The 23376-nt window shown below is 45.3% G+C and overlaps 1 long non-coding RNA gene across 1 annotated transcript; it reads right to left on the bottom strand.

The window, feature by feature from the left end:
• Positions 1-8052: 8052 nt before the first annotated feature.
• On the bottom strand, positions 8053-22841 carry LOC142106058 (uncharacterized). The gene is made up of 3 exons (XR_012679734.1): positions 22787-22841; positions 9260-9328; positions 8053-8428 (listed from the first exon to the last, which is right to left on the bottom strand). It is a non-coding gene; the product is annotated as an uncharacterized LOC142106058 (long non-coding RNA).
• Positions 22842-23376: the final 535 nt, after the last annotated feature.

Genomic DNA, 23376 nt, shown 5'->3' with positions numbered 1-23376 from the left:
CCTTCTCCCACCTCGCCTAAAGCCACCCTCACCAGGCGCAACCTTGACGCTATTGACCCCATCTCCTTCTCTGCCTCTCTTGAAACTCTCCTATCACCCCTTCCCTCTCTGGCCTGCCCAGATCAGGCGTCCTCTCTCTACAACCAATCCCTCACTACTGCCCTGGACACCGTCGCCCCGGCCTCTTCTATCCGCCGTCGTCGCCTTACTCCCCAACCCTGGCACTCCAAACTCACCCGCTCCCTCCAAAAGTGCTCTCGTACAGCTGAACGCCTCTGGAGGAAATCTCGTTCCCTGGCTGACTTCCTTCACTTCAAATTCATCCTCTCCTCTTTCTGCTCTGCCCTGTCCCTCGCTAAACAATCCTTCTTCAAGTCGCTCATCTCTTCTCAGTCCTCCAACCCCCGCCGCCTCTTTGCCACATTCAACTCCCTCCTCTCCCCCCCCCCTCCCACTGTCCCGCCTTCCCTCTCTGCGTCTGACTTCGCCTCCTTTTTCTCCTCCAAAATTGAAGCCATCAGACGCAACATCTCCTCCTCCCACCACTCTCCCCCCATCACCGCTTCACCTCCCGCCATTAACCAGCTGTGGTCCTCCTTCATCCCCACATCAGGTGAAGAAGTTCGCTCCCTTATTCTTTCCTCTCCACCCTCTACCTGTCCTCTTGATCCCATCCCCTCCCACCTCCTTCGCTCTCTCTCTCCTACTGCCTGCTCCTACCTCGCACACCTCTTCAACCTATCACTCTCCTCTGGCGTTGTCCCATCCTCATTCAAACATGCTCTTATCTCCCCTATCCTTAAGAAACCCAATCTTGACCCCACCTCTCTTGCTAACTACCGCCCTATCTCTCTTCTCCCATATGCCTCCAAATTACTTGAGCGGATTGTCTGCAGCCGCCTCACCAGACACCTCTCTGACAACTCCCTCCTTGACCCTCTCCAATCCGGCTACCGCCCCCTCCACTCCACTGAAACAGCCCTGGCTAAAGTTACCGATGATCTCCTATCAGCCAAATCCAAGGGTCACTACTCCATACTCATCCTCCTTGACCTCTCCGCAGCCTTCGACACCGTGGACCATCCCCTCCTACTGCAAACTCTTCTTTCACTCGGCCTCTCTGGCTCTGTCCATGCCTGGTTCACCTCATACCTTGCTAATCGCTCCTTCTCCGTATCCACGTCTGGTTCTTCCTCCACCCCCTCCCCTCTCCCTGTTGGAGTCCCTCAGGGCTCTGTTCTTGGCCCTTTACTCTTTTCGCTCTATACTTCCTCCCTTGGGGCTCTCATCTCCTCTTTCGGTCTTCAGTATCACCTATATGCTGATGATATTCAACTCTACATCTCTTCTCCTGATCTTTCCTCCTCCCTCCTCTCTCGTGTAACTGACTGCCTCTCAGCCATCTCATCCTGGATGTCCTCTCGCTTTCTTAAAATTAACATCTCCAAAACCGAACTCATTGTCTTTCCCCCACCCAGGCTCCCTTCTCACCATGACCTCTCTATCGTTGTTAACAACTCCACTATCTCCTCTGTCACCCAACTCCGCTGCCTAGGTGTCACTCTCGACTCCTCTCTCTCTTTTGCCCCCCACATTCAATCCCTTGCCCAAGCCTGTCGCTTCCAACTCCGTAACATTGCCCGCATCCGTCCCTTCCTCTCTCAAGATGCCACCAAAACTATCATCCATGCCCTCATCATCTCCCGTCTCGACTACTGCAACCTCCTCCTTACTGGCCTCCCCCACTCCCGTCTCTCCCCCCTCCGCTCTATACTCAATGCGGCTGCAAGACTCATCTTCCTCTCACGCCGCTCCTCCTCTGCCTCCCCTCTCTGTCTTTCCTTACACTGGCTCCCCTTCCCCTACAGAATCCTTTTCAAACTCCTCACCACCACTTACAAGGCTCTCTCTCAGTCTACTGCCCCTTACATCTCTAGCCTCCTCTCCATTCACACTCCCGCCCGCTCCCTGCGCTCGGCCAATGATCGCCGCCTCTCCTCCACTCTGATCACCTCTTCCCACTCTAGAATCCAAGACTTCTCCCGTGCTGCACCCCTTCACTGGAACGACCTCCCTCGCTCCATTCGTCTCTCACCCAATCTGTGCTCCTTCAAGCGGGCACTTAAAACTCACCTGTTCCTTAAGGCCTACCAACCATCCACTTAACCACTCACCCTTCTGTTTCTCCCCTGGCTCCTTTCCTCTCTCCCCGTTGCTTCACTGGCTCCCTTTTGTGCCTGACTTTGTTTACCCTCCCTTAGGATGTAAGCTCGAATGAGCAGGGCCCTCTTCCCTCCTGTCTCCATACCTGTTCTTCTGCTCCGTCTCTACTGTATCTGCCTGCTTGGAGTTTCTGAAGTACTGGTACTTTGTGTTTATTGTCCTGTACTGTTTTACCCTGTATAGTCTACTGTTTGTACCATGTTCGGCGCTGCGGAAACCTTGTGGCGCCTAACAAATAAACGATAATAATAATAAATAACCTAGTTTGATGTCTATGTACTGAAATATCAGCTGTGCGATGTTTTGCTTGTTTGTTCCACCTTCAGATTGCTTTATTTTATCTTGTACACACCATCCTGAAAATGTTACTACATGCATTTTGTTTCTTACTAGCCCCCTTCTGTGATTTTAGCCACGTATTTATATAATCTGGGAGAGTGGATTATTTTCTTGCCCCAGGATACAACATAAAGCTGCTCACTGGGTACAATTATACAGAAAGCAGAGCAGAGCAACACAAACACACAGCTCTGCCCCATGGTATCACCACACGCCTTAAACGTACAGAGGGAAGCCAGGACGTAAAAGTTGTGTATTTAATAAAATTTGGCGTAAAGCCTATACAAGTCATTAAAGACATGTGATGGTTGTAAACCCCTTAAATTATGGTTCTGAAAGGATTTTATTTTATACAGGGCTTTGGCACTAAAAACAATATATTGGGTATAGTCAGACCTCATAAAAAACCTTGACATAATTGAGATTAAAGTTGCATTATCAAATAATTTTTACATGTTACTCATTTGCCCCTTTCCAGCTCCAGGGTCTGCTCTATACAGCCGCTTTCCCGGGACACCTTCGTTTCTGGCTCCTCCATGTACATATGGCTGCTTACTCATACTTGCCGTCTTTTCATTTTTTACTTCGGGAAGATCAAAAGGGGGCGGGGTGAGTCGATTGCGTAATTTGGCCCAAAATGTCAATTTAGTCAAAGCTGTGAGATGAACCAGGGAACCACTGGAAAAACGTGTGCATGGAGCAGGCCCCGGGGCTCCAGAGAGGGAAAAGCAAGTGAGTAACATGATGACATGCAACAATTAGGTGGTAATGAAGATTTAGGTGCTCCTCTGCAGCAGCATATCACTATCATGACAGTGTATTGTCTTGTCATCACAATGTTCAACAGAAAGGTACTATATATATATACATGATAGGGCACCAGCATACACGTGTACAGCAGCTGTAGCAGGCTCTACTGTTATTAGTTTGGAGAGAACATGAGGACTGGAATATCCATATCAGTTTAAGACAAAGAATAGGACTTTAGAAACACTGTATCTACTTAATCAGGGAATTTATTTTACATCTAGATAACATTTAACATGTTTCATTCCTACAGAGTAAATTTTGTTTTCGCAAGGTACAAAATGAATAATGAACATCATGGGAATTACTAAACAATTGGTTATTTTAATAAAAGTATAATTAATTATGTGGTAGTACAATGTAGGGAATGTGAAGAATGTATAATATCATATAAAACACAAGGCATCGGACATTATAGAAAATATATATTATATTTGAGTTTGGAAGCAATGTGTGTGTGTGTGTATATATATATATATATATATATATATATATATATATATATATGTATGTCTTGGTAAAATGCGAACAGTCACATATTGAACAACATATTTAGAACACATTAAAGTTTAACACAATGGCAGAGTGATTGCATAGTTCTGATCTTAATAAGGTGTAGTTAGTAGATTTTACCATACCCTGTGGCTGGTTCCCCATCCGTTCTCCATACGTGTAAAGATTAACCCTTCTGATGCTGCAGTGTCAAATGGTTAACCCCCGAGTGCTATGTGCTGGAGGTGCAATGTATTTTAAAGTGTATCTTAATAAATATATAAAGGTAAAAATTGGTACTAGACCGCAACTCAGAAATATTTGAAGTAGCGGCCCAGTTGGCAAATCAAAATGTGTGGTGTTTTGGCCACCCTGGCAGAAGCGCCAGTCTAGCAGCCAACACCAAAAAGTTTTATTAATTGAGGAACACCTCTCTGCTGTTCATCACTCTGCCAAGCAAATAGTTGTTACAATCCTGTTCCACAAACTAGGTCCTTGTAATTAAAGCCATGGAGCCAGAAATATATTGAAAACATTAAACTGTTTATTGCAATAATATAAAATGCAGCCCATCTGATGAAAGTTAAACACAGGCCGGACTAATGACTAATTGCCCAATCCCTTTAGGGGAGAGTACTTACCACGTCTTGAATATAACCAATTTGGCCGCTGATTAGGCTACTTACCGCCACAGCTAGGTTCCCGCTAGGAACCTAAGCCCACCACCAACTGACCTTTTATAGCCAAACAAGAAAACTAAAAATCTGCTGTACAAAATAAGACATGCCAAACTCCCACAAGTGTATCCCATCGGGTCTATAAATTTGTCTAAAACAAGCTCTAATTCAAGGATAGCTAATAAACCCCCCACCTACTTCCTGAAAAAATGTTCTCACTGCCCTATTAACCTACCTGCGGGCCTTTTCAATACGAGCTGGTCTATCCGTTCCCTTCCAATTGCTTCTAGGGATGAAGTCGGACCAAACAAGGTGAACTGCTGGCCAATGTAATTTAATGATCTTAACATCAGATTTAATATTATCAATGAGCTCTAAGCCCTTCCACTTGCTCAAATCATTCCCACCAAGGTGAATTATAAGCACTGAAGGGCGCCCAAACTTTATCTCACTATCCCTTAGAATCTTCAACAGTGACGCCCAACACAAACCCCTAAAACCTAACCATCTAACAGAATGCGCCCGGGGAAATTTGCTGAAATCTTGAGCAGGACCGCTCTTACCGGCCCAATAAACAAATGAACGGCCGACCAGCCACATATTCTTCCCATCCTGCCGTGAACCTGCAACATGGAGTAAAATGCACATGAAACAAATGTCAAGACATAATACATGGTATTAGAGAAAGACACTACTATATATTTGCGCGCAACGCAGGGTGACCCATGCAGAGGTAAAACCGGAAACCCCGGGGTGCCACAAGCCAATCAGGCCCCCGAGGAAGAGAAATGGCAAATCCCTCCGCGCCTCCTTTAAACAAGACAAGCAAGGCATGTCATGGGTCAGCCTTACTACATCGCATTATTAAGCCCAAAGCGCAACAGCTGGCCTAACATACCGTTTGAAACACTTAGACCTCCACCTACACAAAGCCACGATACTCTGTTTTGACACACCCTCCTCCGCTGCTACTGTAGCCGCTCCTATTCTAAAAGAATGAGTCCCATAGTCTGCTGTATCTAATCCAAGCTTAGCAATACAATTCTTAAAGACCGTGGAAAACTAGAACTTTGTAAGGGGGTACCCATCACAGTGCCTAAGCCAATTACCACCAGGAGCAGAGGACATATCTCTATACAATCTTGTAAACTCAACCGGGCAAACTGCAATATCCTGATTAAGATGCAAGGTAATCCACCGCCCCCTACCCAAAGGATCAGTCTTCGATCTATGGATCTTACAAGCTAAGTTATCATTCTTAACCACAACATTCCTGTGAAGTAACCCTAAACCGATTGCCAATCTAGGTGAAGCTAACAACTCACCTATTCTGAAAGCACCAAAAAAAGCCATTGCAAACTCAAGCCGAAACAAAGCAGCCTCAAACTCATCATTAGCAACTACTGAAACAATATTCAAAAGACCAACCAACAATCCTTTGTCAATAGGTCTTCCAACGCTGGGGAAATCCTAGCCCAACCTCTTAACGCTTTACGCACCTACACATGCTTGATAATATCCCGACTACCATTAAGCTGCATAAAAAAGGAAATACCAGACAGAGCCTATACCATATATGCCTTCGATCTAACTGCCTGAAAACAATGCCACACAAAAGCAAGTAAGCGCTGCTGCTCAGTCTTACCTCGAGCCTCCCTTTATCCACAAAACCCTTCCCAGGACGACCAAGCCTCCTGATATTTCTTCAAGGTACCCGGTGCTACTGAACGCTTAGCAAGCTCCTTTATACCAGCCTTATAATTTGCCAGACAAAATCAGGGCATGAAACACCAATAACATTAGCATCAGGGGCTAACAAGCAAAATTAAGCAGGCCAAGCAGTGACTGCACCTGTTTTAACTGCACCTTACACTCACCCTGAAACAAATGAATCACACCCCTCATCATAGTCACTTTCTCCATTGAAGCCTACAACACCCTGCAACAATGTCAATTTCAAAAACCAGGTATGACAATTTCTTGATATGCCTCGTCAACCATGCCAGAGCGTGACCTTGCTGCTGCCAAAGCAACCATAGCCTTATTAGTGATGGAAAACATATCCACAAAATGGCCTGTGCCTATCTTACCACGCACCCGGCTCCTAATGTCCCGCAGGACGGCTATATTGGAACAGCGCAACACATCGTCCCTTGATATCCTGCTTCCTTCATTGGAGCCAACACCTTCCAACCCTGCCCTATGGCACAGACTACACAACTTCCTCTCCAGGAGCTTCATCAATCTTGTGTCTGCCCTCCCAGACCTGCCCGGAACATCACTCCCAGAGGTAGAAGAGCTAGAATCAGAGCTAGAACCAGACACCCTACTGGCATGCTCACCAACTGATCCACGACTACCACCTTCCACACGTGATGACGGGCCCACCATGGCCATAGATGCGGCTTCCGCATAAGAAGCACGCCCGGACCTCCGACCTGTCACACAACCAGCCGAACCTGCAGAGGGAGAAACAGAAGGAGATCTCCCCGGCCCAGGAGCCACAGTCCCTGCATCCACCGACAGTGCTAAAGTAAACAAACTACGGTCAGCCACCGCGACTGGACCTGCTCGCTGGCCTGGGTCAACTAAATTTGAGGCAACCGTGCAGGGGACGACTCGAGGACCTGCAAGGGAGGACGTATGACCCTGCCCTGAACCTAACCTGTCAGTCACCATCTGCAGATAAATTAACTCTTGGTATACCTTAACCTTTTCTTCTACATGCACCCTCAGTGTTTATATAATTTCTAATCCCAGCCCTCTGCTATTCTTATAATATAAAATTAATTTAAATAAATAAAAATATTTTTTTTTTGTAACTACCAATATTTTAAGCATATAACATAAACATCTATATCTGTATATCTATATCTATATGAAACAAATAGATCTATATATTTATATATCTATATATCTAAATGAAACATTTGGTGTTAAATCAGCAACAGTGTCCATCTTTCCGTGCTCATGAACAGGGGAAATGTCTTGCACTGAAGGATACAGTCACTAGTCCTCTTCTCTGAGATACTTTCATGTCTCTAATGAATTTGTAGTATGTGCAGGTTTTATATGAAGAATTAAAGATCTTTGGTAGATTTGGTTAAATCCAGACTTAAGACCACTAATTTATGTAAACATATTGTATCTTTAGATGGCTGATGGTGAAGGAAAGATTAAAACTAGAAGACTTATGTTACAGCTATATCTAGAAATGTGGAAAATGTATTATATGTAAAATATATTGAAGTAGAGAATCCTGAATTTGGATTAAAATTTGGACAATTCCTATCAGGTTTAGGAAGATTTGTGTTCAGTTGAATCCTTGGGATTCAGCCAACAGAATCGGATTATGATTTTCTTGGTGTATTTACACATTGTGGACAGTGCATCAGTACAATATAGGTGTTTTCTAGGTTAGTATGTATAGAATCAGACTATGTAACAACTTAACCCTTCAGTGCAACACATGAGCTCACCCTGTATGTCGCATGATGGTATGTCTCAGTTCCCAACGCTGCCATTGTCTTGGTTTCCACTGATGTTGCTCGTGGAAACCACCCTTCCACATCTTTTAAGAATCCACCTCCACAGGGACTGAAGACGAGATCTCCGGGGCCAGATGTTTGCTGTTGCCTCCGCTGCTGCAGGTCTGCTGGAAGGCAGCACCATGAGCACAAACATAAGAATGAAAAATTTGGTTGTGCATCATTTTCGATGGTGATCTCTCTTGTGTCCACCTGCGGTGATGTAGTGATGACCTCAGGAATGGAAGGAGGGATGTCGTCAATTGAGGCTTGCGGTCTTTCTGGTGGGAATGGTGTATAGTCTGAGACCAAGCTGCATAGAGCATGAAGACGTTCTGTTGCTGTCTGTTTCACATGTGTATCCTGTAAGGGAAAAAAGTTTGAGTCCAAGCCTGCTAAGAAAACTGATACTGATCTTAGTAAATGTAACAAGGATTAGTTGTTATTGCACGCCTGGGTGTTCTATGGGGGAATACAATTGGCAGCGTTACTCATGAGAATAACTCGGCCCACGCCCTATTATTGTTAGTATGATTATTTTAACCCGGCTCTCTGCTCAAGGCTTTCAGAGCTGCAAGCGAAAATTAACGTGGATATTACCGTACTAACGATAGTAATGTGCACTATTACCGTAGTAACATTAATAGTGCACGGAACGCGTTATTCTCACGAGTAATGCTGTTAATTGAATTCCCTCCTCTGAATGTAACTTAATTAAAGAGCACAAATTGTGCGGACATAATAAATTTTACCAGCTTCCTTCACCGATATGTGTTCTAATAAAGTCATGTGATGAACAACAAAAGCCCTAAGGCTCATTTACAAACATCAAAACATTCAGTTGCTTCCCTAAAAGCAGCTTCTCTGCCCAAACTAGCTCATTTAACGAACAGTGCAAAACTAGACACAGTTGTGCTCCGTATCTGCACTTAGTAAAGCTGCCCCCTGATCTATCTGTTTCCTCCCATCAGACACTGCAATACTTTTGCAACTTCACAAACATCCCCAAATGCATGTGTTACCTGGAAAAATAGGTGCATTCACACAAAAGTAGAATTGTGATGGCACAAAGAGTCAGTCAGTCAAATTGTACTTTTGCATGTTTATGTTCAAAGATAATGAGAAACTTATATTGTCCTATTCTCTTAATAAGCAGAGAATCCATCTAAATATGAAAGAAAAAAGCCACCATACCACATTGATGGGAACTTCACATCCAGCATCTTCAGTTGTCTTCTCTTCATCAGATGCTGAGGATTCTGACTGTTGATAAAATGTATGCATATTAAAAGAATGACTACACAATGGGGTATACCATGTACACAGGTACAATTTCCTAAAGTTGTGAATTAACCATTAATTTTATGCAATTCACTCCTGGGGCTGCATGTGCATTAATTTGTTTTGTTTTTTTAAGCTGATGGAGATATCACAGATGAGCTGTAACTTGTAGTAACCTATTATAACAAGACATTCCTAGTAGTAGAAGTAGACAGCATTGGACAGAAATGAAACAGAGGACATATAGATAGCAGAATGTCAGCTTAATAAAAGACACAGGTAGACAAAGACAAAGCCAAAAGGACATGCGCATGGTTTAACAAACCAGGCAGATTATATTTGTGTTGCGTCTGTTACATTAATCTACATGCGGATGCTAAATACCAATAATGGACTGAAATTTTAGGAGCTACAGCCAAAGATACATGCCTAGTACTCGTAAAACAAGATAGCACTTCACGTGAACCAAACAAATGAGAAGACCATCCCCAGACTAATAGTAGGATATCAGAGTAACTGATAGTGTAATTTAGCAGATATTTACTAGAGATGAGCGGGCTCAGATATCTGAAATCCGAGCCCACCCGAACGTTGCCGATCCGATCCGGATCTGAGACAGATCCGGGTATTCCCGCCAATTGCAGAACTAAAACCGAGGCTCTGAGTCATAATCCCGCTGTCGGATCTCGCGATACTCGTATTCTATAAATTCCCCGCTAGCCGCCGCCATCTTCACTCGGGCATTGATCAGGGTAGAGGGAGGTTGTGTTAGGTGGTCCTCTGTCCTGCTATATCTCGTGCTGTGCTGTGCTGTTCAGTTCTGTGCTGTGTTCTGCTCAGTCCAGTGGTGCTGTGTCCTGTGCTCTGTCCTTCTGAGTTCAGTGGTGCTGCTGGGTCCTGTGCTGTGTCCTGTTCAGTCCAGTGGTGCTGTGTCCTGTGCTCTGTCCTTCTAAGGGCATTGTTATTTCCGCATTATTCCCAAGTTATAAAAATTTTTTAAAAAAGTTATAAAAAAAATGTAAAAAATAATTATTAGAAAAAAAAAAAAAAAAAAAAAAATATCCAAAAACAATCCTGCAGTATAAGTCCATTGGTACTGCAATATTACAAAGTTCACTGATTTAGCAGTATAAGTCCAGTGGTACTGCTATATTACAAAGTTCACTGATTCAGCAGTATAAGTCCAGTGATACTGCTATATTACAAAGTTCACTGATTCAGCAGTATAAGTCCAGTGGTACTGCTATATTACAAAGTTCACTGATTCAGCACTATAAGTCCAGTGGTACTGCTATATTACAAAGTTCACTGATTCAGCAGTATAAGTCCAGTGGTACTGCTATATTACAAAGTTCACTAATTCAGCAGTATAAGTCCAGTGGTACTGCTATATTACAAAGTTCACTGATTCAGCAGTATAAGTCCAGTGGTACTGCAATATTACAAAGTTCACTGATTCTGCAGTATAAGTCCATTGGTACTGCTATATTACAAAGTTCACTGATTCAGCAGTATAAGTCCAGTGGTACTGCAATATTACAAAGTTCACTGATTCAGCAGTATAAGTCCAGTGGTACTGCTATATTACAAAGTTCACTGATTCAGCAGTATAAGTCCAGTGGTACTGCTATATTACAAGGTTCACTGATTCAGCAGTATAAGTCCAGTGGTACTGCAATATTACAAAGTTCACTGATTCAGCAGTATAAGTCCATGGTACTGCTATATTACAAAGTTCACTGATTCAGCAGTATAAGTCCAGTGGTACTGCAATATTACAAAGTTCACTGATTCAGCAGTATAAGTCCAGTGGTACTGCTATATTACAAAGTTCACTGATTCAGCAGTATAAGTCCAGTGGTACTGCAATATTACAAAGTTCACTGATTCTGCAGTATAAGTCCATTGGTACTGCTATATTACAAAGTTCACTGATTCAGCAGTATAAGTCCAGTGGTACTCTCCTGTGCCGCATATAATTTTTAAAGGCTTTGCCGAGTGTGTGTGGCTTAGGGGTACGCTCTCTTGTGCTACATATAATGGAAAACAAAAATTTGGAGGATAAAGTAGGGAAAGATCAAGACCCACTTCCTCCTAATGCTGAAGCTGCTGCCACTAGTCATGACATAGACGATGAAATGCCATCAACGTCGTCTGGCAAGCCCGATGCCCAATCTCCTAGTACAGGGCATGTAAAATCCAAAAAGCCCAAGTTCTCAAAAAGTAGCAAAAAGAGAAACTTAAAATCATCTGAGGAGAAACGTAAAGTTGGCAATATGCCATTTACGACACGTAGTGGCAAGGAACGGCTTAGGCCCTGGCCCGTGTTCATGACTAGTGGTCCAGCTTCACCCAAGGATCTAAGCCCTCCTCCTCCCCCTCCCTACAAAAAATTTAAGAGAGTTATGCTGTCAGCAACAACAACAAAACAGCAAAGAACTCTGCCTTCTAAACAGATGACATCACAAATCCCCAAGGCGAGTCCAAGGGTGTTGGTGGTTGTGAAGCCTGACCTTCCCATCACTCTACGGGAAGAGGTGACTCCATCCAGCATTTGCAGCACACCCTCTGCATATGTTGGAAGGATCACCCACAGTGTAGATCCAGATTTGGATAATCAAGGTGTCAATGTTGTACACCGGGAGGGGGCTATTGATGTAGCTGGCGCTGTGGAGGAACTTGATGATTAGGGTGGTGATGTGGTTATTGTAAATGAGGCACCAGGGGGGGAAACAGCTGATGTCCATGGGATGAAAAAGCCCATCGTCATGCCTGGTCAGAAGACCAAAAAATGCACCTCTTCGGTCTGGAGTTATTTTTATCCAAATCCGGACAACCAATGTATGGCCATATGTAGCTTATGTAAAGCTCAAATAAGCAGGGGTAAGGATCTAGCCCACCTAGGGACATCCTCCCTTATACGTCACCTGAATAACCTTCATAGTTCAGTGGTTAGTTCAGGAACTGGGCCTAGGACCGTCATCAGTACAGGGACACCTAAATCCCTTGGTCCTGTTGGATACACACCACCAACACCCTCCTCGTCAACTTCCTCCACGATCTCCATCAGATTTAGTACTGCAGGCCATGTCACCAGCCAGACTGAGTCCTCTCCAATACGGGATTCATCCAAGGAATCCTGCAGCGGTACGCCTACTACTGCCACTGCTGCTGTTGCTGCTGTTAGTCGGTCATCTTCCCAGAGGGGAAGTCGTAAGACCGCTACGTCTTTCACAAAACAATTGACCGTCCAGCAGTCGTTTGCCATGACCACAAAATACGATAGTAGTCACCCTATTGCAAAGCTTATAACTGGGGCTGTAACTGCTATGTTGGTGTTAGACGTGCGCCCGGTGACCGCCATCAGTGGAGTGGGATTTAGAGGGTTGATGGAGGTATTGTGTCCCCGGTACCAAATCCCGTCGAGATTCCACTTCACTAGGCAGGCGATACCAAAGATGTACAGAGAAGTACGAGCAAGTGTCCTCAGTGCTCTTAAAAATGCGGTTGTACCCACTGTCCACTTAACCACGGACATGTGGACAAGTGGTTCTGGGCAAACGAAGGACTATATGACTGTGACAGCCCACTGGGTAGATGCATCCCCTTCCGCAGCATTAGCAGCAGCTGCATCAGTAGCAGCATCTACACAACGTCTGCTCGTGGCAAGGCAGGCACCATTTTGTATTACAGGCTTTAATAAGAAGCACAACGCTGACAACCTATTAGAGAAAATGAGGGAAATTATTTCGCAGTGGCTTACCCCACTTAGACTGTCCTGGGGATTTGTGTTGTCAGACAACGCCAGTAACATTGTGCGGGCATTGCATATGGGCAATTTCCAGCACGTCCCATGTTTTGCCCACACCGTTAATTTGGTGGTGCAGCATTACCTCAAGAGTGACAGGGGTGTGCAGGAGATGCTTGCTGTGGCCCGCAAAATTGCTGGACACTTTCGGCATTCTGCCAGTGCCTACCGCAGGCTCGAGGTGCATCAAAAAAGCCTGAACCTGCCCTGCCATCACCTCAAACAAGAGGTTGTGACGCGCTGGAACTCCACCCTCTATATGCTGCAGAGGATGGAAGAGCAGCAAAAGGCCATTCAGGCCTACACCGCCACCTACAACATAGGCAAAGGAGTGGGGATGCGCCTGAGTCAAGCGCAGTGGAGACTGATTTCCGTGTTGTGCAAGGTTCTCCAGCCGTTTGAACTTGCCACACGAGAAGTCAGTTCCGACACTGCCAGCTTGAGTCAGGTGATTTCCCTGATCAGGCTGTTGCAGAAGCAGCTGGAGAAAGTGAGGAAGGAGCTGGTAAACCATTGCAATTCCACCAAGCATGTAGCTCTTGTGGATGAAGCCCTTCGTACGCTTTGCCAGGATCCGAGGGTGGTCACTATTTTAAAGGCAGAGGAATACATTCTGGCTACCGTTCTCGATCCTCGGTTTAAAGCGTATGTTTTGTCTCTGTTTCCGGCGGACACAAGTCTGCAGCGGTGCAAAGACCTGCTGGTCAGGAGATTGTCCTCTGAAGAGGACCGTGACATGCCAACAGCTCCACCCTCATTTTCTTCCACATCTATGGCTGCGAGGAAAAAGCTCAGTTTTCCTAAAAGAGCCGCTGGCGGGGATGCTGATAACATCTGGTCCGGACTGAAGGACCTGCCAACCATTGCCAACATGTCTACTGTTGCTGCATTGGATGCTGTCACAATAGAAAAAATGGTGAAGGATTATTTTGCTGACACCATCCAAATAGACATGTCAGACAGTCCATATTGTTACTGGCAGGAAAAAAAGGCAGTTTGGAAGCCCCTGTACAAACTGGCTCTATTTTACCTGAGTTGTCCCCCCTCCAGTGTGTACTCGGAAAGAGTTTTTAGTGCAGCGGGGAACCTGGTCAGTGAGCGGCGAAGGAGGTTGGTTCCTCAGAATGTTGAAAAAATGATGTTCATAAAAATGAATTATCAATTCCTCAATCAAGTACAGCACTGCCCTCCAGATAGTACAGAGGGACCTGTGGTTGTGGAGTCCAGCGGGGACGAATTGATCATGTGTGAGGAGGAGGAAGTACACACTGTAGGGGGAGAGGAATCAGAGGTTGAGGATGAGGACGACATCTTGCCTCAGTAGAGCCTGTTTAGTTTGTACAGGGAGAGATGAATAGCTTTTTTGGTGTGGGGGCCCAAACAAACCAATCATTTCAGCCACAGTTGTTTGGTAGGCCCTGTCGCTGAAATGATTGGTTTGTTAAAGTGTGCATGTCCTATTTCAACAACATAAGGGTGGGTGGGAGGGCCCAAGGACAATTCCATCTTGCAACTCTTTTATTTCTTTGCCAGCTCTTTTTGTGGGGGTCCAAACAAACCAATTATTTCAGGCACAGTTTGGTAGGCCCTTTCGCTGAAATGATTGGTTTGTTAAAGTGTGCATTTCCTATTTCAACAACATAAGGGTGGGTGGGAGGGCCCAAGGACAATTCCATCTTGCAACTCTTTATTTGCCATTATGTGACCATTCAACAGTCGTTTGCCATGAGCACAAAGTAAAACAAAATTAAAACAAATTCAACAAATTAAACCAAAAGTAAAATGCCCTGTCATAATCAAAAACAAGAGGTATTGATGTGCTAGAACTACTGTAGTGTTTATAAGTTATAAACACTTGAAAGCTTGAGCCTTTAATAGAAAAAGTCACTCTTCATTGCACCAATATTTGCAACAGGGACAGTTTTTTGGTTAACAAAGTCAACAAATAACACTTCGACCCTGTCTGTCTTTCACATACTTGATGGGATCTCAATGATGAAAGCTCTGTACCATGGTCGTCTAAAACAAGAGGTATTGACGTGCTTGAACTACTGTAATGTATAAACACTACACTTGAAAGCTTGAGCCTTTAAATGATAAAGTCACTCTTCATTGCACGAATATTTGCAACAGCAACAATTTTTTGGTTAACAAAGTCAACAAATAACACTTCGACGCTGTCTGTCTTTCACATACTTGATGGGATCTCAATGATGAATGCTCTGTACCATGGTCGTCTAAAACAAGAGTTATTGACGTGCTATAAGAGGATTTATGTACTTACGTTAAATCCGTTTCTCTGATTCCGTCTGGGGGACACTGCTTACCATAGGGCTTGTGGAGGGAGCTTGGGGAGTTGGCACCTAACTAGTTAAGTTTTAGTACTGCCGACAGACCCCTCCCCTCTACAATCCCCCTGGACTCTTCAGTTTATTAAAAAGCCCTAGGAGTAAGGCCAGTCAAACAAGAGCACACAGAAGAACAGAAGAAGGGAGGGATCGCAGTGTCCCCCAGACGGAATCAGAGAAACGGATTTAACGTAAGTACATAAATCCTCTTTTCTCTTTCATCCAGTCTGGGGGACACTGCTTACCATGGGGACGTTCTAAAGCAGCCCCCTAAGGGTGGGACTACTCTGAAAATCCCGCTCGCAAAGCATTACGAGCGAAATCTGCATCCGTAGATGCAAATACATTAAATTGGTAAAACTTTGTAAACGTGTGGACAGAGGACCAGGTGGCCACTCTGCAAAGCTGGTCCGCAGAAGCCCCATTTCTCGCTCCCCACGACGCCCCTACCGATCTGGTGGAATGGGCCGAAAGTCTCTCTGGCACAGGGCGGTTAGCCTTTATGTAAGCATGTCTAATGGTTGCCGTAATCCATCTAGCGATGGACTGTTTTGAGGCTGGCCAGCCTCTCTTATTAGCATCATAGAGAACAAACAAAGAATCTATACGTCTAATTTGAGAAGTTCTTTTTACATAGATGCGCAAAGCCCTAACCACATCTAACTTTTCCATAGTCTGGTGATCAGATTGGGAAGAGGATGAAAAAGCCGGAACTACAATTTCTTGGTTAAGGTGAAAAGCCGAAACTACCTTCGGAACGAAGGAAGGAAGGGTTCTTAGGACCGCTCTGTCCTTGTGGAAAACCAAATATGGTTCCCGACAGGACAAGGCTCCTAATTCCGAAACTCTTCGAGCAGAAGCGATAGCTAAAAGAAAGAGGACCTTCCAGGTCAACCACTTTAATTCTGTCACACGCAAGGGCTCAAAGGGAGGCCCTTTAAGCATTTCCAGTACCAGGTTGAGATCCCATGGTGCTGTCGGCGGAACATAGGGAGGCTGAATATGCAGTACTCCCTGGAGAAAAGTCCTGATATCTGGTAAATCGGCTAATTTCATATGGAAAAATACCGAAAGTGCCGATACCTGGACTTTTAGGGAACCTAACCTGAGACCTGCCACAAGGCCATCCTGAAGGAAAGCTAACAAGCGAGTGAGGCGAAAGGCGGATGAGTGGCAAGTCCTACCTTCGCACCATCTAATGTAAGCTCTCCAAATCCTGTGATAGATGCGAGCTGAAACTGGCTTCCTAGCTCGCATCAGGGTGTTCACCACGTTGGGGGAGAAACCTCTAGCCCTCCAGAGGCTGGCTTCAACAGCCATGCCGTTAAACTGAGCTGAGGTAAATTCTGGTGTCGGAATGGACCCTGAAGGAGAAGGTCGTCTCGAGATGGTAGACGAACCCCGGGTCCTTCTGCCATGGAGATTATGTCCGCGTACCAGACTCGGCGCGGCCATAAGGGAGCTACAGAATTACTGGCAGACGCCCCTGCCTGACCCGTCTGAGAACGCGAGGAAGCATGGATATGAAAGGAAATAGGTATCCCATCCTGAACTCCCATGGCATGGTCATGACGTCCACTGCCACGGCTAAGGGGTCTCTTGACCTTGCGCAAAACGTGAAAACCTTCCTGTTGTGTCTGGAGGCCATGAGGTCTATGTCCGGAAGACCCCACCTCTGAACTAGGGACTGAAAGACTTCCGGATGGAGATACCACTCCCCCGGCATCATCTGGTTGCGACTGAGATAGTCGGCTTCCCAATTGTGTATTCCTGGGATGAATACAGCCGATATTGCCGGAACATGAAGTTCTGCCCAAGACAAAATCTGGGCTGCAATTTTCATTGCCGCTGCACTCTTGGTTCCTCCCTGTCTGTTGACATATGCCACAGCCGTGGCATTGTCGGACTGAATTCTGACAGGGTGGCCCTGGAGGAGGGATTGTCCTCCTTTGAGGGCCAAGAGAATAGCCTTCAGTTCCAACACATTTATGGATAGGGATGATTCCTGAACCGACCAAAGGCCCTGCAGCCGGAGGTGAAGGATTACCGCCCCCCAACCTTTCAGGCTGGCGTCTGTCGTTGCTATGACCCACGCCCCCGGAGAGAAGGATCTGCCCACTGTCAAGTGATCCTGAATCAGCCACCACTGGAGAGATTCTCTGGACCTCGGGGATAGAGAGATCTTCTGGAGGTCCAGGCGTAGATGGGATCCTGACCACTTCGTCTACAGGTGTCACTGAAAACAGCGAGAGTGGGCTCGACCAAAGGGAATGGTCTCGAAAGAGGCCACCATCTTTTCCAGCAGCCGCATGCACAAGTGGATTGATGGGCTGGGGGAGGACAAGACCTGAGATGTTATGCTTTGAATTGAAGCAGCCTTTTCGACAGGAAGGAACACCTTTTGCTGTCTGGTGTCCATGATGAGGCCCAGGAAAATCATGCGTTAACACGGAACCATCTGAGATTTCTTTAGGTTGATGAGCCATCCGTGACCCTTGAGAACCGCCAAGGCAAGGGACAAGTGATAACGCAAACAACTCTCTGAGGAGAATTTGAAGAGCAGGTCGTCCAGATAAGGCACGACCTGGATGCCCAGAAGGTGAAGACGAGCTGCCATAACCGACATGACTTTTGTGAAAACCCTCGGCGCCGTGGAGAGGCCGAAAGGGAGGGCCCGAAACTGATAATGGGAGGGTCCTACAGTGAATCTGAGGAGGGACTGATGGCCCTCCCAAATGGGAATGTGGAGGTATGCATCTTTTGTCTATGGAAGCCATAAATTGATCTCTCTCCAAACCGTTTATGACCGACCTCAGAGATTCCATCCGAAATCTGTCGACTCTTAGGTGCACATTGAGGGTCTTTAGGTTTAAAATGGGTCGGAAGGAGCCGTCCGGCTTCTTCACAAGGAACAGGTTTGAATAAAAACCCTGTCCCTTTTGGAATTCTGGAACCCTGCAGACAACCTTCTGAGAGAGAAGAGAGGTGACACAATCCTGTATTGCCTGTCTTCTGGAAGGATCTCGGGGTAGGGGGGTTACGAAGAACCGATGGTGTCTGGGACCCAGCAGGTCTATCCTGTATCCCCTTGATATAATGCACCGAATCCAGGAGTCCTGGGAGGACTCTGTCCACTGTTGAAGAAAAAGAGACAGACGACCTCCCACTGGGGTTTTCCTCCAGGGAAACAAGTGATCGTCAGGACGCAGGCTTCTCCTGAGTCCTGGAGGCCTGGCGCCTGGCCGAAAAAGAGGATCTTCCTCTAGAGGAGGAGCCTCGGGCATTTGGCTGTTTACCCCTAAACACCTGTCCCCTGGACAAGGAGGATCCTCGAAAGGGCTGATGGAAGGAGCTGAACCTGGATTTTCTGCTTCTACCTGGGAAAACCGGCAAGGAAGTACTCTTACCCCCAGTAGCCTGGGATATCAAGGTATCTAATTCCGGACCAAACAAACCTGCTGCTGAAAAGGGAATGATTTCAACAGACTTTTTTGATTCCGCATCTCCTTCCCAGGATTTCAGCCATAGAGTTCTTCTAGCTGAAATGGATGCAGCCTGTATTGAGGAAGAGACAGCCGCTGAGTTTTGAGCCGCCTCATAAATGTACCCCGATGCCTCTTTTAAATGTAAGGCCAGGGGGAGTAATTCAGAACCCTGTAAGGTCTCTGCCAGCTGGTCTGCCCATACTTCCATGGCTCTAGCCACCCAAGCTGAAGCGAATGTGGGTCTAAAGGACGAACCTGCAGCCGCAAAAATAGATTTCAGTTGGGATTCCACCTTCCGGTCATTGGCATCCGGAAGGGACGCTGAACCAGGAGCTGGAAGTAAGGTGTGTTTGGCTAAACGTGCTATAGGAACATCTACTTTTGGGATACTTTCCCAACGAATTACCTCCTCCTCCTGTAAGGGGTACAAGGAGGAGAATCTTCTGGGAACTGAGAACCTCTTCTCAGGTTGTTTCCATGCTCCTTCAGCAATATCTACAAGTTCCCTAGAAGGGGGAAAACGGCAAGCTTTCTTTTGGCTTTCTTGAACAGAATTCTGTCTCTAGGCATAGGATCCTCCGGTTCTGGGAGGTCTAACGCTTGTCTAACTGCAAAAACCAAATCATTAACAAATTGGTTTCTAGAACTATCCTCCTGTTCCGAAGACTGAACTTGGTCAGAATCGGAATAACCTGTCTCCTCATCCTCAGAAGATTCCTCAGAGTCTGAAAGGACCGTGATAGGGTTATCCGATCTAGGTCTCTTCCTTTTAGCGGACGGGATGTTTGGGGACTCAAGCAACAAGCTAAGCTTATTTAAATCTTTAAGGAAAGCTGTAGACCATGCCCCTTCTGTGGGGATAGGGGTTTGGTCAGAAAAGAAGGAGGAAGGTCCTGGTAAGGACGCTCCAATAGACCCTGTGGTAACAGGGAGGCCCAGCTGAGTGCTATTATTAGTAGCCACCGAAGTAGCCATATTAGATAGCAATTGGTTAGATTGTAATACCATCTGAGCTAAGGAGGAAACCGACTGTGTCAGGGAGGCCACCCAGGCCGGCTCCTCCGTCAGAGGGGCTGTGGACTGATGAGTCTGCACCGTGGAAGCCCCTGCATCACATGCAGAACAGAGCGCCAATTTAGGGTCCCCCTGCCCACACGGTAATTTAACTTGACATTTTGAACAAGTAAAATATTTTACAATAGGGCCCTTTCCCTTATCTGTCATTTTTATAAAGGAAGGCACACCAAACACACAGATTAATGGGTTAATCTAGCTGTGTAACAGAGAGAATAGAGAGAGATATGTATGCAGAAAAAAACAGATTATATAACAAGAAACAACTGATCTATATAATAAAAGTTGTACTTGTAATAATTAAACACCAAATGTTTAGTAGGCAAGTAGGAGACTATAATGTAAACCTTACAAGCCTACTTTTTTTTTTTTTTCCACAGAAATAAACAATATGTGTGTTTAAAGGCAATACTTAGCCCAGGGCCATAAAGGAGAGAAGTCCACGGCAGTTTGTCCAGTGTCTGCTCCCTCAGCTCTGATCTCTCTTCCCGGGCTTCCTTTGGCGCCAGAAGACTGGGATATACCATCTCTCTGTGGAAGGAGGGGGGAACTCTATGTATTAGCTCCCCCCCTTCAATAGCTCCAAAACGTTGTAAAAAGAAAAAAAGAAAAAAAAATGGAGCGTGACAGGTAGTGGAGACCTCTTTACAGAGGTCTCCGCAGCGACATACCCGGCGCCCTCCTCCTATGCATGAGGGGGGAACCGTGGTATAGCCCCCTTCCTCCTCTCTCCGTAGCGCTGCTTGCCCGAAAATCCAAGATGGCCGCCGCTACTTGTAAATCCGATAACCGGCACTCTATGCCTGTCATGGCAGCGCCGGTTATCGGGGAGGCTGGAGGAGTGCAGCAGTCCATGAGACCACTTGTCACTCCTCAGTTTAGGCACCCTTCTGAAAGTTTTCCTGTCAGTGAGAGCCTCTGGCTCCCAGTTGACAGGGGAATGCCTGCGCTGCTGGCTGTGAGTGTGTTCTCTATCATAGAACACACCCCAGCACTGTCACCAGTAAAGATTAGAATAATAAAATAAAAGAAAGAAATACAATTTTTTAAAATTACACTAGCTATAAAAAACGCTGCCCAACTCCAGGGCACCTGAAAAAAACTGAAGAGTCCAGGGGGATTGTAGAGGGGAGGGGTCTGTCGGCAGTACTAAAACTTAACTAGTTAGGTGCCAACTCCCCAAGCTCCCTCCACAACCCCTATGGTAAGCAGTGTCCCCCAGACTGGATGAAAGAGAAAACTACTGTAGTTTTTATAAATTATAAACACTACACTTGAAAGTTGGAGGAGGTATTATGGCCCCGGTACCAAATTGGGTACTGGGGCCACTCCACTATGCAGTCCAGATAGAGGCGTATCAGATATTAAACAACGTTGACTGTTGCTGCCAAATCATAAATTAATGAAAATGACCTGTCATCGTCAAAAACAAGAGGTATTGACACGCTCGAACTACACCGTGTATATGCTGCAGAGGATGTAGGAGCAGGCAGCTGTGCAGTGGAATTCAGACCATTTGAAGGCGGAGGTATTGTGGCCCCGGTACCAAATTGTGTCCTGGGACCACTGCACTATGCAGTCCAGAAAGCTACCTCGGTGAAACGTTTTGGACTAAAAACAATATTGTGAGGTGTGAGGTGCTCAGAATAGACTGGGAATTAGTGGAAATGATTGTTATTGAATGTTATTGAGGTTGATAATAGCGTAGGAGTGAAAATAAACCAAAAAACTTGTTTTTAACACTTTTTATGTTTTTTTCAAAATAAATTCGAATCCAAAACCTTAAATCCGAACCAAAACCTTTCGTCAGGTGTTTTGCAAAACAAATCCGAACCCAAAACCTCAAGCAAATCCGAATCCAAAACACAAAACACGAAACACCAAAAGTGGACTGTGCACATCCCTAATATTTACAAACTTTGCAAGAAATGGGAAACCCCCACGAATCAAACACTTGATCCTAAAGAGATGAATTTTAGCAGGAGGTAGAAGATTTCCAGATGTCCAGCTCTACTCCTTGGGCTTTGTAGTGACTTTTGCTACCTCTGCTACTATCATCATCATCATCATTTATTTATATAGCGCCAGCATATTCCATAGCGCTTTACAAATGCATACAAACACAGTAATAAAACAGTACTAGGTAATGCAGACAGACAGAGAAGTAAGAGGACCGTGCTCACAAGCTTACAACCTATGGGACAATGTAAGTTTGATACACGAGGTTAAGTGCTATATATTGTATATTGGTCAGATTGCAACTGTAAAAAGTGCTCAGTGGGCTATATGATCTAGTCACACAGCAATGTTGGTCAGGGGGTCAGAGAGATAGAGATCGGATGTGGGGAATAAAGGATAGTTTTGAGCCAAAGATCACACCTAGGCAGCAAGTGTGGAAATTGTTGATTTTTTGTCATGTTCTCAACAGAAATCCAAATGTTTTGCAAGCCCAGATATAGAAATTACTCATATAAGAAGAAGCATAATAGAAATCTGATTTTTCCACATATCATTTGCTGTACCTGCTACCTGAACTGGATTCCATTTTTCTGCCCCACCCCTCCATCCAGCTTGCTGTTGCTTTAGACCACCCACCACCACCACCACCACCAAGGCCCAATGGCCTCAACCTTAATTATGTTTCATCTGTGTAAAATAAATATAATGTGAAGTGGGCACTGATAGGAAGACTTATATTTTTAGAAAGTTGTATCTTAGTAAATACCTCCGAGCTGTAATCCAGATAAAATCCTGGGGGCGGTGACTCCAGTCTCGGTGCGCACTAATAGGACAAAAAGGAGCAGAAAAAGTAGATGTTATTACAGAGAGAGAATATGTGTTTTAAAAATGAATACAGAGAAAATACAGTGAATTGTTATAACAAGAGCAGGAGTTACTAGAGCCTAGGAAGATATTGCAAATTTGAAGTTATGTAAATTTTACATTTCATACATAGATAACAACTAATTAATTTCACAGGCTCTTTACAAGAGGAACCTGGGCCACTATATAGTCAAGATCATGTTAGGGAAAATTTATGTTTTTGCCCTTAGATTTGCCCTCATTCAAGATGGCCGTGATTGCCTCATGAAGTTTCCATCTTGGATCTCTGATATGAACTTGCCCTTACAATAGCCCTTATCCAAGATGGCCAGAACTGTCTCAGGAAGATTCCATCTTGGATCTCATTTCCTGTTTGGGCCTGGAAAAGGCACTTCCTGTTATGCAGCCTTTGCTCGAGTATTGTGTTTGTGTCTGAACCAGATGCTTCCACAGAACCTTGCTCCCTTGTGATTTGGAATAGAATTACTTGGT

The sequence above is a fragment of the Mixophyes fleayi genome, chromosome 1, assembly GCF_038048845.1.
Source record: "Mixophyes fleayi isolate aMixFle1 chromosome 1, aMixFle1.hap1, whole genome shotgun sequence".
In the NCBI taxonomy this organism is placed as follows: Eukaryota; Metazoa; Chordata; class Amphibia; order Anura; family Limnodynastidae; genus Mixophyes; species Mixophyes fleayi.
This window is presented reverse-complemented; position numbering and strand designations above follow the sequence as displayed.